We start from the raw sequence: 16677 nt of genomic DNA on the forward strand, positions 1-16677 counted from the left end.
GTTCCTATAACTGCACCTTCAAGATGCATACCAAATCTGACCTGTCTTACTACCTCTCTATGGGCCTCCCTGGTGGCTCAGTTGGTAAAGAATCCACCTGCAGCATAGGAGACCCAGGTTCAATCCCTGGGTTGGGAAGATCCCCTGGAGAAGGAAATGGCAGCCCACTCCAGTACTCTTGCCTTGAAAACCCCATAAACAGAGAAGCCTGGCAGGCTACAGTCCATGGGGTCGCAAAAGTTGGACAGGACTTAGCAACTAAAACACGACCACAACCTCTCTGCTGCCACTGTGGTCCAAGCCACCACCACCTCTCCCAGATCATTACAACACCCTGCAACCTGGCCTCTGGCTTCTCTTCTTGCCTTTCACTACAACCAGTCTCCAAACAGAGGCCAAATGGAGCCTTTCAAAGTAGGCATCAGCTGACATCACTCATCTGCTGAAAACACTCTTGAAACTTGCCATCCACCATCCAGACAGCCCACTGTGGCTTTTGAGGGTCTACCCAACCTGGTTCCTTAGACTTCAATCGCATTTGCTCATACTCTCCCTGCTCCCTGTCTCTGGAGTCTTTCTGTCCCCAACTCCATGATCCTTTGGACTTCCCGCTGGTCTAGTCTTCACTCAGATACTCACATGGTTCATTTGCTGTCTTTGCTTAAATGTCACCTCCTCAGAGGGTATTTAATATGGTTCCTTTCTGCTGCCCCTGCCTTGTCCTCATTCCACCTTCACCATCTCATTACATTTATAGACACACACACACCTACTCACACATGTATTTGCTGATTATCTGTCTCCACCCATTAATATGAGCTTCATGAGACCTTTTCTATCTTGATCTCAGCTGTATCCGTCATGCCATGGACAGAGCCTGGAACATAGCAGTATTTCAACCTTGTTGTTGAATAAATGGGAGAACCATCTGCCCCTACCTTGCTCATTATGTTAATCTGGATTATAAGAACCATGCCTTGTCCTTTATCATGTCCTTCATTCTCCTGGCATCTTGCTTTTCAGCAAATAAGCTTGATAAACGCTTGTTACCTCAGAGCTTTTTAAATAAATAATAAAGCATCCACATCACAGAATTCTACATATTCTCACTCCATTTTTCTTAAAAAGCCATAATCCTTACAGAAAAGAAAACAAAGAGCATATACTCCAAACTGAGAATGAGATCATGTAGGATTATGGTTAAAGTTTAGTTTCTTCTATGGATTTTTTTCCATTTTCTAATTTTTCTACAATAAAAATGTACAATCAAAATATGATTTTTAAAAAATTTCAGTATACTCCTGTTTAGAGGTAAAACAACTATTTAAGACTCTGAGAGTCATTGTACTGAGACCTGGATTCTCACCTCTGCTCCTTACATTGTTAAGTCACAATTTCTTGGGACTTAGTTTACGCCTCTGAAAAATGGGGGCACCATCTGTTATCCTTGATACAGAAGTATGATGAGAGTCCAGAGAAGGCAATGGCACCCCACTCCAGTACTCCTGCCTGGAAAATCCCATGGATGGAGGAGCCTGGTGGGCTGCAGTCCATGGGGTCGCTAAAAGTCGGACACGACTGAGCGACTTCACTTTCACTTCTCACTTTCATGTATTGGAGAAGGAAATGGCAACCCACTCCAGTGTTCTTGCCTGGAGAATCCCAGGGACTGGGGAGCCTGGTGAGCTACCGTCTATGGGGTCGCACAGAGTCGGACACAACTGAAGCAACTTAGCAGCAGCAGCAGCAGCATAATGAGAGTCAAATGGCAATGTCCCCACAGAAATATTTGGATAATACATTTTGAGGAGTTATCACTAGTAAATTCTTCTGAGGGCATTGGTGGCTCCTGTGGAGCTCACACCCACTTAGCAAAGACGTTTGCATATCCATGCTTCATCCAAAGGTGTGAAGGGCAGTGAAAATGGTAGGTACTGGAGGGAGGCCAGTAGAGTTCACTGGGTAGCCCTTTTGTCTTCCCTGTTAAGTCTTAAGTCACTCAGTCCTGTCTCTTTTCAATCCCATGGACTGTAGCCCATCAGGTTCCTCTGTCCATGGGATTTCCCAGGCAAGAATACAGGAGTAGGTTGCCATTTCCTCCTCCAGGGGATCTTCTCAACCCAGGGGTTGAACCTGGGTCTCCCACATTGCAGGCAGACCCTCTACTGTCTGAGTCACCAGGAAAGCCTGGTTTTTGTCCTCTATAGGTTACTATTAGCTAAGTGACCACCCACTGTTTATGGACAAGACCTGAGTTTCAGGGTATTCTGAAAGGACCACTCCAGGGAAGAGGGGATACAGTGGAAGCTCAAAGCAGGAGACAGAACCAAGTAAAGCCTTTTCCTTTCTCTTTCCCTTCAGGTCAGATCCAGATTTCCAACTACATCCATAAGCTGCCCAAACACACCAACACATACACACACACACATCTTCATATGACTAAACAGCCTTCATTTAAGTTGTGATGATTTTCCCTTTAAAAATAAAAGTGGATCTGAGAGTCTGTAATATTTTGTGAAGACTGAGCTGAGTACTGCAGACCAAGGATGACAGCAGACAGAGGCGGCCGGTTCATTACCCTTGCCTAATGTCCCCCACCACAGTCTCAGAGAAACAGCCTCATTGGGCAGCCATCAAATGAGAACTCCATTAGGATTCTTCTCCCTACAGGGGCCTCAGTTTCCCCATCTGTAAAATTAGAAGGATAAACTAGAACAGGGAAACAGATAGCTTTATATCTCACATACATCAACTTGAGCTACCTCATTCTTTGAAATCCAAGAGAAACTAGCCCAAACCCTTTCTCATGCAGCAACAGACCGAGCGTCCTTCCCAAGTGATCTGGGATATTTGGGGGTGGGGTGGAGGCTGTATTTCTCCATCTCCGAGTTCTCCATTTTGCTGAGTTTGGTTCAGTTTATGGATCATCAGTTCAGCATCCCATGTGTTCTCTCATCTTCCCTTATTCCAGCTTCTCACAATGGATACTCCACCTATTCCTTCATTACCTCTAAATGCCACCAACACAACCAACACAAGTTTCCATATGTAAGAGAGACTTGTACTGTCACTTTGGGTCAACAAACTACTTAAAATAGAAAACACAATGTCCTGGTCTTTGAAATCTTTGGCCACTCTGTCATCATGAAGTTCCTATGTTATCTACCTTTCTCTCTGAGGTTCAATTACCCAGTGTGTGTAGCCTCTCTTCCCCTGTAAGCTCCTGTCATCCTCTCTCTTCTCTGCTCTTCCATGACCTTGAATTCTTATTAATTATCCATAGCAATTTAGTCCTCTCTGTTTTGTTCCTCTCAGCTTATGTTCCTCTGGGCCTATCTTCAATACCTTTGCTGCTGCTGCTGCTAAGTTGCGTCAGTCATGTCTGACTCTGTGTGACCCCATAGATGGCAGCCCAACAGGCTCCTCTGTCCCTGGGATTCTCCAGGCAAGAACACTGGAGTGGGTTGCCATTTCCTTCTCCAATCATGAAAGTGAAAAGTGAAAGTGAAGTCCTTTAAGAGCCTATAAAAATACATTCCAAGACAAAGACAGTTTTCTAAGAGGAGTTCCGATGCCAACTGTGCATAGCTGTTTTGATGCCTACTCACAAATCTGCCATTAATCCCTAGTTCTATGCCTGAAGCAGACATCACTAATCTATTCACCGCTATTTGTCACTAATGAGGTCTCTTCCCAACAGAGAACTATAAGCAGACACCACCAGTCAATAACAGCTATCACCCTAAGTGTAACATTTTTGCAAATTCTGAGCCCCAGATAACATCAAGGTTTCCTTCCAGATTTGACTTTTTAGGGTCTGGTGAGAACAGAATATTTATTGAGTAAAATTAACTGAGGACATCAATAGTCATTTGCATGGAAATATTCCAGGCAATCTAAATAGGATATACTCCAATGTCAAACTTCCCCCTTCCTTCAGCACCAATAGTCTGCCACGAATCTGAAAGTAGCCCATATTTGTTCATTCCTTTGGATTAAACGGAGAAGGCAATGGCAACCCACTGCAGTACTCTTGCCTGGAAAATCCCATGGACAGAGGAGGCTGGTAGGCTGCAGTCCATGGGGTCGCGAAGAGTCAGACATGAGTGAGCAACTTCACTTTCACTTTGGTTTAAAATATAAAAGATCCTGGTTAAATAAGAATAGCACAATCTCATTCACTGCTCTGAATGTTTTACCCTCATAATTTTCCTTGACTTGATTTCCTTCTAGTCAACCTTCTGAGCTCAGCTGAAATGTCACTTTCTTCAAAAAGACATCTCTGAATACCTCCCCCTTCTCCAAAAATAGATCAGGTCTTCCTCCCCTCACTATGGGCCCTTATAGCACCATGCAGTCCCCCTTAGAATCTTATATTTAATTATATAAGTATTACTTGTCCACCTTTCTTTTAGACTTCAGCCCTAGCACCAAGATGTGCCTGCACATAGTAAATGCTCAGTAAATATTTGCTAAATGATAAACTGATTATTGGTTAATCAATATCTACTTTCTGGGGTGACTGTGTGACTTAGAGATGCATACTGTATATAACATGTTTAGGAAAGTGCCTGGCACATAGTAAGTGATAATAATAAGGGATAATAATGAGAATATGACTGATACAGAGCTCTGTGCTTTCTCTATATATAGCATCTCATTTCATCATCACAAAACCATACATGAAGGCACTGTGACTGTTCCCAGTTGATAAGGGAGGACACAGAAGCTTAGACAAGTGAAAGATGCAGATGCTACCAAGTAGTCCTGCTGAGATGGGCACAGGCAGCTTAGCTTCAGAGCTTCTACCTGCTGGTTGTCCAAGAGGGATCAGGGGAGGGGCCTTAGGATGAAAACTTGAAGGTGAGTGAGGTTTCCACTGAAAGTGTAGCAGGTCAGCTAAGGCTTAAGTCTTAGAGTCAGAAAAGCATGAGCTCAAATCCCTCCCCAGCCACTTCCTAGCTGGGTGACTTGGGCAAGTGACTTGACCTCTCTGAACCTCAGTGTTCTCCTCTGTAAAATGAGGACAATAATACCTCTGTCTGTAATAGTATTATCTAGAGGAAACAAGACTCCATAAGGGAAGCACCTGGTACACTGTCTGATACATGATACAGGAGTCAAAATTATTTTTTCTTCCACATTCTCTTCCTTTTTCTTCTTTTCTCTCCCTCCTCCCTTCTTTCTCTTCCCACTGCTTCATCTCTTCCTCTCTTTCTCCCCCCTCTCTCTATACACACACACACAGAGACACATACACACACTTGTATATACCTTTTGATTCTTAGAACATAATTTTTAAGTGGGTAAAGGAGCTGAGTAGAGCTTCTTTACCCACCACCCAGTGGTATATGTGTTTTGGGGAGAACTGGGGCTGTTTCCCCTAATGCTTTGAAACAAAGAGAGCTCAACAGATACAACAGATACAATTAATTGTGCAAACTGCCAGAGATTTGAGAGTAGAGGGGTAAACAGATGCTGCTCTGAGCACTGTGCTCATTAACTCAGAGAAAGGATTCATCTCCTATGCATGATTAACTCCCCATCGTCAGTGATTTGCACAGCAGATGATCAAACGAGAATTCATTATTCCACAGAGAGTTTGTGCACTAGGCATTCAGCCTCCTTGGGACAGCTCTGCCCCCCAGATTCCTGGGGTGTCTGTGGCTTGTGCCTTGACCCAGGAAGATGCTGCTTGTCTTTGGCCCAGTTCTCCCAAAGGCTCTAAAAAGAACAGTGATTCAAAGCAGCTTAGGGTGAGCCATAAAACCTTCCTTTGTTCTATGACTGGAAGGGACCCAGAGTCTGGCTGCCTTTGGTCTCCATTGTGTCTTGCTGTTGCTTGAAGGAACACTTGTACTTTGGAATATAAAGCCAAGAATGGCAGGGCTCATGTTCAACAGAGAAAGCTCCCAGAACCAAAACAAAGAGTCAACCTCATAGATTTCAGGATCTGTAGAGATTTGTCACATATTAATTGAGCTCCTACTGTGGTGGTGGTTTAGTCGGTAAGTTGTGTCCAACTCTTACGACCCCACGGACTATAGCCCACCAGGCTCCTCTGTCCATGGGATTCTCCAGGCAAGAATACTGGAGTGGATTGCCATTTCCTTCTCCAGGGGATCTTCCCAACACAGGAGTTGAACCCGGTTCTCCTGCATTGCAGCCAGATTCTTTAATGACTGAGCTACCCTACCATGTTATTACAAATCAAGAACATAGTACCCTCTTCTTCCTACACTGGATGGACAATGTCTTCCTTGAAGGCTACATGAGTACCTTTAGTGTTGAGTTAGTGGGCAAAAATCCAAGGGGCTCTACATTACCCTTGTCTTCCAGAAAAGGGTAATTCTACTGAAAGGACCTTCTTTAACTATCAGTGGCACAGAGGCCAAGGAATCTGGAACTAAAAGTATTCTGGAGAAAGAGTGGGGTCTCTGCTTTTCATGATGTTCAATCAAATAGCCTTTGATCAGTCACCATGAGCCATGGTTTACTGGGGAGATGGTGCTAAAATAGACACATTCCCCACCTATGAGAAGTGGTGATGGGGGAAGACATGGAAAATTAGAAGACATAGCTTCCAAAGGTCCCTTTCTAGACCAAGGGCTTATCTGTGATGAATTCTTTACTAGGACTCAGAAACAAGAGAAAAATAAGAACCATCCTTGTGTGAATTTTTCATAGAACTAGATTTATTTCATTGTTAAAATGATTCCTTATTTTGAAACAAAGTCCTTCCTCCCCTTTTTCTCTTTTTGTGTTTAAGTTTCTTTTATGAAATAATGGTGGTGATAAGATTTGAGTGTCTCAAGGTCTTTTTGGCAAAGTCAAAAGTTGCCAAATCTATGTCAGAAATCCCTCCCCATCCCTTTTCAAATGTTAGTAGTTCATGAAATCTCTAAATCAGGCACTCACAGCTATATATGAAAGCAATACCAATAAAGTTCTATGGTAACTCAGCAAGAAGGGTGAGAAATCCTCTCATTTGGTTGAAATCAAGAAAGACTTCAAAAGAGTTGATATTTGGGCTGAGACTTTAAAGATAGATGGACTTTGTAAACCTAGAGCTTGAGGAAGATTTGAAAAGGCATTCCAAGTGGAGGACACAGGCAGATCAAAGGTACAGCAGTGGGAACAGAATCCCACAATGAGTCATACTGCAAAGATGGAATAGCAAAGACCTAGTTTAACCAGCGGAGAAGGCAATGGCACCCCACTCCAGTACTCTTGCCTGGAAAATCCCATGGATGGAGGAGCCTGGTAGGCTGCAGTCCATGGGGTCTCAAAGAGTCAGACACGACTGAGCAACTTCACTTTCACTTTTCACTTCCATGCACTGGAGAAGGAAATGGCAACCCACTCCAGTGTTCTTGCCTGGAGAATCCCAGGGATGGGGGAGCCTGGTGGGCTGCTGTCTATGGGGTCACACAGAGTCGGACACAACTGAAGCGATTTAGCAGCAGTTTAACCAGCATAGTGGGTTACAACTTGTGAGCTCCTGTCTCCTGGAGGGCTGTAGAGGTATTGCAATGTATTTGCCAATTTTCAGACCATATTTGCCAATGTCTCATCCCTAGTATTTACAATTACTTTCAAATCTCTATAGATCTATCTATTCAAAAGCATTACTCAATTCATAAATGCATTTGGTCAACACATGGTTTCTCAAGCCAATTATGTTAAATTATCAGTTGTTAGTGTGGCAATCCAGTTTTTTTCTTTGTAATGTCAGAAAGGGTGGGGATTTTAGATGCAAGAGTGAGACGCATTCATAGCTGAAGGTACTTTCTTTAATCACCTCCCAAAAGTCAGAAGTTTGAGATCCCTGAAAATGTTTGGGGATGCTCTTCATTTAACCACACTTGCTGAGTACCAACTGTATACAAGACACCATACTTGCCATTACATGGATACAAAGAGAGACAAGACATAATTTCTGCCCTAAAGGCACCATCATCTGATCAGTTTACTCTCAACACTCACAAGATGAGAAGAGCAAGCATTCCCTCCTTGAATAGTAGAATAGTAAGACGGACTCTTGGAGGAAGTTGGGATTCTGAAAGTTGGCAAGCTCTCTATTAGAAATCAGTTGGAAATACCCTGAGTTACACCAGGGTGGGTCTTCCCTGCATCTTTTTGTCAAGATATTCATTCTCATGCTACATAAAAACAGGCTTGACACACATACTTTGTTTAGTTTCCATTCTGCATCCTTCATCCAGGCCATTGAAATGAACCTCACTGGTGCATCCAGTTCTGACCCACTTTACAGGCTCAATGCATCCATCCCCCAGATGCTGTGGGTACTGGCTACGATGCTCACATCTGCCTTGGGGGAGAACTGCTCTCAAACAGGAGTCACTCCATTCAGAAAGCCACTTTGGGCACATCCCCCCTCAAAGACATCCTGTGTCCAATGACTAACTGACCTGGAATTAGAAAAGGCTCAACCCCTTGTCTCAAGGTGGATCAATCCTGCAGCACAGTTCATGCTCCAGAGTTCCCTGTGGGATCGCTTTGTGGGCTAGTCTCCAGCTCAGACTACATCCTTGTTTACTTCCTTATTCTGCACTTTCCTGCCTCCCCAACTCTCCCTGCTTCTGAGAGCTCAATCTATCACATACAATGAGAACCCCAGGGAACCCAACCTAAGATATCAACTTTGTACTTTACCCTCTAATGCAATACTGTTGTTAATAATAACTAACAGTTCTGAACTCCTACTAGACTCCAGACCGCCTGGGAAAAGCTTCATGTACCTTATCTTTGAGGACCGCAAAGTTTCAGCATCATGACACCCATTTCACAGATGGGAAAACTAAAGCTCTGAGAGGTTGTCATGTGTGGCATCCCTAACATGTTTCCTTTGGCCTCTCAGAAGGAACCAGCGGGGGCAGGGGGGTGCACTTCTCTTTCTGCAGAACAGTTGTTTGCTCCCCTACATGTTCTTTGGAGCTCCTCGACCTTCCTTCTACTACCTTTGCACCTCTCGTACTGTTCCCCTCTGAAAATACTGGTCAATTATGTGGGTTTCATTACTCAAGATCTCCTAGGGTAGAAAATTCAATTGATTTCCCTCTATTTTAGTTTTCTCTCGGAATGGCTTTTTTAAATTGGCAATAAGCACTTTGGTTCTCCCAAGAATTGTTCACTCGACAAAATGTTCATAGCATTTTTAATAGTTATGTGCGTCAAGGGGAGAGAGGATGTCCCACCACCATCTCTTCCAGATGCTGAAAATAATCGACAAGATCTGGGTCAACTCTAGAAACACAGAGGCTTCTCTCTTCCAAAAAATCAGGCCTCGGTGCCAGCTGAGTCAAAGGGGAAATAATGTGAAATTCTAAACCCTTTCCTGAAAGAAAGAGCAAAAGAGAGTGAGGATGACTTATATCGGTCATCTCTAAAAAATGGGGTGTATGGTGGGCAGAGCGAGAGTCAGAGGGGAACAAATAAGAAACATACCTACATGCTTTGCATAGGCTGTTCCTTCTACCTGGAATGTCTTCTCTTTTTCTCCAAGTACTGAACTCCTAGTCATGCTTCAAAGCCCAGTTTAAAGGTCATCAACTCTAACACTTATATGAGCTTCCCCAGCCCCCAGTAGTCACTGATTTCTGTGGACACACAGAGTACAATCCACTCTCAGAACACAGAATGGCAGGAAGAGCTCATTTCTGGGTGAGATGACCCAGGATCAAATTCTCACTCCATCACTTTTTTGCAAGTCATTCGACTTCTCTAAGCCTCAGTCTCCTCATCAGTAAAATGCTAGTGCACACAAACAGCACTCTGCCTGGAACATGGTAAATGCTTAGTAAAATGGCAGCAAATTTCTTCATTACTATCATCATGATAACTCCCTCTTCTGAATTCCCATAAGCACCATTTTCCTCTTGTCCATTCCATTAATTTGCTATTTACTCTAGATGGTCTTGTTTTGTTAATTAACATCTCATGTGCATATCTCCTCTCCTTAACTACACTGCAAAGTCCCTAGGGACAGGATTGCATCTTATACTTTTTATATCCTGCACAGCTGTGAGAACAGTGCCAAACACATAGTACGTGCTCAAATATTTGCTGAATAAATTCTTAAAGCATTGGCTATGAGTATAGGTGCTTATTTTATGTGGCAACAGAATAACATTTTGTATTTACATTCTTGTTTCCAAGGCTAATTGATGTGGGTCTTATAATCATAAAAACCCCTCTAAACTCTCCCCTAATAGTGGCAGAAGCCATCAATTAAACAAACCATTAGATGTATCAACAATCTATTAATCCGCTCTAAGTGCAGGGACACTGGCTGATTTTTCAGCTGTCTGGCTGCACAGAGGGATTGGATTTAACTGGAATATTCAGTTTGGTTTCCAGCTCTCCAACAGCACTGCTTACTCTATGAAATAAGGATTAGATGATAATGGAGCTAATATAAATATAGAGATAAAGATATGCAGACAGAATATTTCCCGGCATATTGTAAATCTTTAATACATGGCAGCTCTAAAAACTGGGGGAGAAAGTAGAAGAGGATAAGAGAAAGGAGGTTCAACCCTGGCTCTGCCAACTTGCCAGCTGTATGACCTTGGGCAAGTCATTTGATCTCGTTGACATCCAAGTATCCTTGTAAGTAAAACAGAGATAAAAATATCTGCACTGCAGGGCTATTACAAAGATTAAGTTAGATCATATGTATAATACGATAGCTGTCTATATTGGCATAGGTGACACAGTAGAGAAAAAGGGACAGAGCACCTGCCCCCATCAAGTTCAAAATCTAGGGGAAGACACACATAATCAATTATGACAAAAGAACAGTAAGTGCTGTGACAGGAGATTGTACAGAGAGCTGAGAGGACACAAGAAGGGAAGAGATGAGCCAGGGTCTCTGTGGTGGTGTCACTGAAGGGTTTCCCCCCAAAGAAGGATGTGCCACCCATTATGTTCTCATCACCCAACTTCATACCCACTCTCCATCATCTCTGCGGAGAAGCTGAGCTGTAACTAAATAAATCCCCAGAAGCTGCATCCTTGTAAGATATAAGCCAGAGGAGACCACAGACTGGAGGAGGCTGTATTTGTTTTCTAGGAGTGCCATAGCAAAGTGCCACAAACTAGGTGGCTTGGAAAACTGAAATGTATTATCTCACAGTCCTGGAGGCTAGAAGTCCAAGATCAAGGTGTCAGCAGGATGGGTTCCTTCTGAGGGCTGAGAGAATCTGTTCCATGCCTCTCCTCTAGCGTCTGATGTTTTGCTAGCAACTGTTAATATCCCTTGGCTGGAAGCATCACTCCAATCTCTTCCTTCATGTTCTCCTGGACTGTGTGGGCATCCAAATTTTTAATAAGATCACCAGTTGTTTTGGACCACTATGCTCTATACCAGCATGGGGTCTTCTCCAGCGGCTCAGTGGAAAAGAATCTGCCTGCAATGAAGGAGACGCAGGTTCGATCCCTGGGTTAGGCAGATTCCTTGGAGGAGCACAATCTACTCTAGTATTCTTGCCTGGAAAATCCCATGGACAAAGAAACCTGATGGGCTACAGTCCACAGGGCTGCAAAAGAGTCGGACATGACTGGGCGACTGAGTACGCACACAATCCACCCTGGTATCATCTTAACTAATTACATCTGCAATGACCCTATTCCCAAATGAGTTCCCATTCTGAGGTATTAGGGACTAGGACTTCACCATATGAATTTGAGTGTGTGTGTGTGCGTGTGTTGTGGGGAGTACAATTCAACCCTTAAGAAGGGCTGGAGGGACTGTTCCTTCCAGTCTGCATCCTGTTCCCATCAGTGTCAATGGTTCTCCCCTGATCCTGGGCAGTGCCAGTTGGTTCCAGAAACAGCAGTCAGCTCCTGTGCCCAGGTGTTTACTCTCACATTCTCAGAAACAGCTGGCCAGAGTCACCCCTTCCAATGTACCAGCGCCATGGGGACCCTTCTAGAGCATCTAGATCCTGAAACCTGGCCTCTTCCCTTTAAGTATTAGCTTCTTTCTGCCTGTCAGAGGCAGCCTCAGACATGGCCCCCCATGACCCATGCCCCCTGATATTTGTGCCCTTGTGCCATCCCTCCCCTGGCGTGCAGGATGGACTTACTGACTTGCTTCTACTAAAAAACAGCAAAGATGATGGGAGGTCAAAATTGCAGAGATTAAATAATAAGGCTGTGGCCTCTGTCAAAGATATTTTCTCTTGCTTCCTCAGTCTGATGAAGTCAGCTGCCGTGTTGTGAGCTGCCTTATGGAGGCCCACATTGTGAGGGACTGAGAGAGGCCTCCAGTGAGCAGATGGTGATAAACTGAGGGCATCAGTCCAACAGTCCACGGAGAACTGAATCCTTCCAACAGCTCCCCGAGCGAGCTTAAAAGCAGATCCCCCTTCAGACAAGACTTCAGATGAGACTCCAGCCTCAGCTGCCACCTTTACGTTGTTATGGGAAACACGGATGGAGAAGATCCAGCTAAGCCATGCCCAGGTTCCTGACCGACAGAAAATATGAGACAAGAAATGGTTGTTTGCTTGTTTTTCCTGCACTTGGTCTTTGTTGCTATGTGCAGGCTTTCTCTAGTCTCAGTGAGTAGGGACTACTCTCTAGTTGTGGTGCATGGGTTTCTCATTGCAGCGGCTTCTCTTGTTGCAGAGCATGAGCTCTAGAGTGAGCAGGCTTCAGTAACTGCAGTACATGGGCTTAGTTTCCCTGTGGCATCTGGAATCTTCCCAGACAAGGGGTCAAACCCATGTCCCTTGCACTGGCAGGCAGATTCTTAACCACTGGATCACCAGGTTGTTTTAAGCTACTGAATTATGGAGTAATTTGTCACACAGCAGTGAATAACTAATCCACTGCAGTTACTATCTCTGTGACCTCAATGTTCTCTTTTCATTTTTCCATCTTCCAGTAAGTGCTTAACTAACTCCCTATTAAATTCTCTCAGTCAAATTAATTCCTATGACTTCTATTTTCTGATTTGGACATCAACTGACGCAAGATGACATCTAAATTGTGACCTTGAAGACAAGCAGGGACTAGCTACATAAGAGGATGGGAAAAGTGTTTCAGGAAAAGGAAACATATGCAAATGCCTGGGCACCATTCATTCTTTAAAACATAATTTAATAAACACCTACTACATGTTAGGCCTGGTTCTGGGAATGCGATTATAAATGAGAAAACAAGGTCCTACCCATATGAACATTATAGTGGCATGTTCAGAATAAGGTAGCAAAGAGAAAAGAGCCAAGACCAGTTTGTCAGAGACAGCCCCAGGGACAGGTGCATCTCATTAAGATAGGAGTGCTGCCTTGGCCTTCTTAATCTAGGCACAAGATGAGGAACCACCTCCCAGCTTCAGCATCTCATCTGTGAAGTAAGGATGGTAATGTCTCTCTCCCAGGACCACAGCATCGACCAGATGAGATCTGAAAGTGAAAGTGCTAGTCGCTCAATCATGTCCAACTCTTTGCAACCCCATGGACTGTAGCCTGACAGTCTTCTCTGTCCACAGGACTTCCCAGGCAAAAATACTGCAGTAGGTTGACATCCCCTTCTCCAGAGGATCATCCTGACCCAGGTATTGAACCTGGTTTGAGAGGTACTTAAAGCAGCTTTGTGTAGTAGACAGAGATTTACTTTTGTAGGACATAACAGTTCTGCTTTACTAACCCACACTCTTAACTCAGAATGATCCAAGTTCTTCATCTGCCCACGTGGCCAGCGGCACTCTGTTGGCCTGGAGCTGGCTGCAGACAATGCCTGGGTTAACAGGATTAAACAGAGAGCCTGTTGCTCCCAGCTCCAGCCAGTGGGTTGCTGGCCATTGATAAAAACAGGCTGTAATACAAAGAGCAACCTCCCCGTGGCCATCCATCCCATAAATCATCAGCTACCAAGGGCTATTGAATTACCTTTAGAAGATGGATGACACCAAGATGGAAGGCTTGCTTGATAAGGTTTCCCTTTGAATAATTCCATGTAGAAAGCTGTGTTTGAGAAATGGGGTCTTTCTACCAGCTCAGCCCCATCCATGCTGTCTCTGCCAGGTGCTTTCAAGATAAACACGTTTCCTTATGGACTGCCAGAGCATCCAGTGTGACAAAGGAAGAAAACTTACTGTCAGGCCCCAGGAAAGTTCCTACTGCCCAAGACACAAAAGATGGTTTATTTTAGTATTGTTATTTATGATTTATAGTACTAGCTTGTTAATAATAGCTATGATTTATTAATCATATTCTATGTGCCAGGCAATGTGCAAAGCATTTGACCTCATTAAATCCTTAAACAAGCATATGAGGAAAGTTGTGTTACTCTTTCCATTTGGTTGCTGAGAAAATTAAAACCCAGAGAGGTAATATGACTTTCTCAAGGTCACACAGCTAGTAGCTTGGAGCTGGGACTCAAACCAATGCTCTTAAAAGGAATCAGCAAACTTGTCCTGTAAAATGTCAGATAGTAAATATTTTGGGCTTTGTGGGCCATCCTGTCTCTGTTGCAACTACTTATGTCTGTCCTTGTAGTACCAAAACAGCCATGGATGATACATAAGCAAATGGGCATGGGTTTGTTCCAATAAAACTTTATTTACACAAACAGGCAAAGGGCCTGATTTGACTAGTGGACCATGACCAACTACGGCAACCTCTACTCTTGGCAGTTATATGGCACTAACTCTACATGTGAACTTTGTAGTTTCCTCCACCTCTTTATTTCCACATAGAAAATGCACTGGCTCCTCATGGAGTTACTTGTAGTTACTTCATTTATTCAATTCATTTATAATTCCTTTACTGCCTTCTCTAAGGTCCTACCTTTAAGGAAAATACAGAGATCCTGCAAGAGGGGAGAAGTAAAATGAGTCAGATTTCAATCATTCATTGTGTAAGTGAGGAAAAGACTTGTTAAACTGCAATAACAATAAATTCCCAAATCTTAAACTTAGGAAGGAACTTCTTAAGCTCAGCACTATTGATCTGGGGGCTGGATAATTATTTGCCATCTTGTGCATTGTCGGGAAAGGGATAGAGGGGGAAGGTTAGGGAAGTTTTTCCCATGGAAGTGTCAAAAACCCTGAGGGGTGTGTAGGAATCAATAGATAAGGAGAAGGAGAAAAGAGTTGTAGGCAGAGAAGTGGGAAGGAACCTGCTGTGTCAGGGGAACTAAAAGATCAGTGAGATCAACATACAGAAGGTAAAGGGTGCGTGGTGTATGAAGCATGCTAGGTGGATGACACGGGCAGGATAACCAGGGTTTTGTAGACCAGTCTAGAGCATTTGGTTTTGCTCTTACAGGCAATGAGAAGTCACCTAGTTTTAAGCAAGGAGTCAATAATATACTTTGCATTTTGAACAGATCATTCAAGCCACAGTGTGGAGAATGGCATAATGTGAAGAATGTAAGGAGATGGATCAGCTGAGTGTTACCACCTTTCAGGTGAGAGGTGATGGAAGCTCAGACCAGAGTGGTGGTGGGAAAGACAGAGAAGAGTGCATATATTTGTGAGATTATTAGGAAATGAGATGTCAAGCGGGCAGAGGTTTTCAGGCTGTCTTCTCCATTTGTGTCCTGTAAGCCAGATGGATGGTTATGAGGTTCACTAAGATCAGAAACACCGGAGAAGGACCAGGTTTGGGGGCAGGGGATCAGGGATACATATAGTAGACTATGAGCTTAACAAGTCTTAACAAGGTGGCCAGGTGAAAATATCAAGACAGGCAGTTGTCTGCAACTCAGAGGAAAGATGAGGGTGAAGTTATTAATACAAGAATTATCAGAACCTAGATGCCCAACCCTTGCATTGCAGCCTGTGGCTTGGACCCCAGTCCCTGGCTTCATCATTTGTGGCTAGTTATCCTTGATTAAATTGCGGTAACTGTAACAACTCTACAAAGATAGAGCTGTTTATCTGCTTCCCTAAGAATTTACTCATTCATTCATTCAACAGTCCTGGATGATACTATGTACCAGACTTTGTTCTTAGGGGCTGATGCTACAGCAGTAAATGAGGACAAACAAGGTTACAGTCTTTATAGAAATTTAGTATTTTATGGCTTCTTCCTTTTGTGTGAATTGCTCACAATAAGGAACTCCTGCTCTCCCATGTCTGGTCTGGAGTAAATGACCCCACATTGCAGGAAATGCCTGCCTGTAAAATGACCTCAAATTTTTAATAGGAAGATAGAATTATAGCATCTCAACTTTTTATTGTTAAGATCCATTTTGTTCAATGATGTCAAATAGATTTCTTCTCACATGCCAACTTTAACTGATTGATAATGGCTGCCTGGAGAGAGAGAGGCTGAGAACGATTCAGCCAGAAAAAAAGAGTGATCAATTAGTGATATCTGTCAGGGTTTGTTATGGGATAGTGGATGCAATGTGTTCATTGTTCTGACCTCAACTCTACCTTTTCATGTATTGCTGAATTCTGCTTAATAATATCTTGTTCGGGCTTCCCTGGTGGCTCAATGATAAAGAATCTGCCTGCAATGCAGGAGATTTGATCCCTGGGTTGGAAAGACCCCTGGAGGAGAAAATGGTAACTCACTCTAGTATTCTTGCCTGGAAAATTTCACGGACAGAGGAAAGAGCCTGGCAGGCTACAGTTTTCATAGGGTCAGAAGGAGTCGGATACCACTGAGCACACACATGCATAATATCTTAAGAGAT

At 43.6% G+C, this 16677-nt stretch overlaps 1 long non-coding RNA gene across 2 annotated transcripts; it reads right to left on the reverse strand.

The window, feature by feature from the left end:
* Positions 1-12521: 12521 nt before the first annotated feature.
* On the reverse strand, positions 12522-16346 carry LOC129629826 (uncharacterized). Of its 2 annotated transcripts, none has more exons than XR_008703340.1 (3): positions 15435-16346; positions 13920-14146; positions 12522-13433 (listed from the first exon to the last, which is right to left on the reverse strand). It is a non-coding gene; the product is annotated as an uncharacterized LOC129629826 (long non-coding RNA). The 2 variants fall into 2 exon arrangements; XR_008703339.1 differs by lacking the exon at positions 15435-16346 and adding an exon at positions 14820-14888.
* Positions 16347-16677: the final 331 nt, after the last annotated feature.

Source organism: Bubalus kerabau, chromosome 16 (assembly GCF_029407905.1).
Source record: "Bubalus kerabau isolate K-KA32 ecotype Philippines breed swamp buffalo chromosome 16, PCC_UOA_SB_1v2, whole genome shotgun sequence".
In the NCBI taxonomy this organism is placed as follows: Eukaryota; Metazoa; Chordata; class Mammalia; order Artiodactyla; family Bovidae; genus Bubalus; species Bubalus kerabau.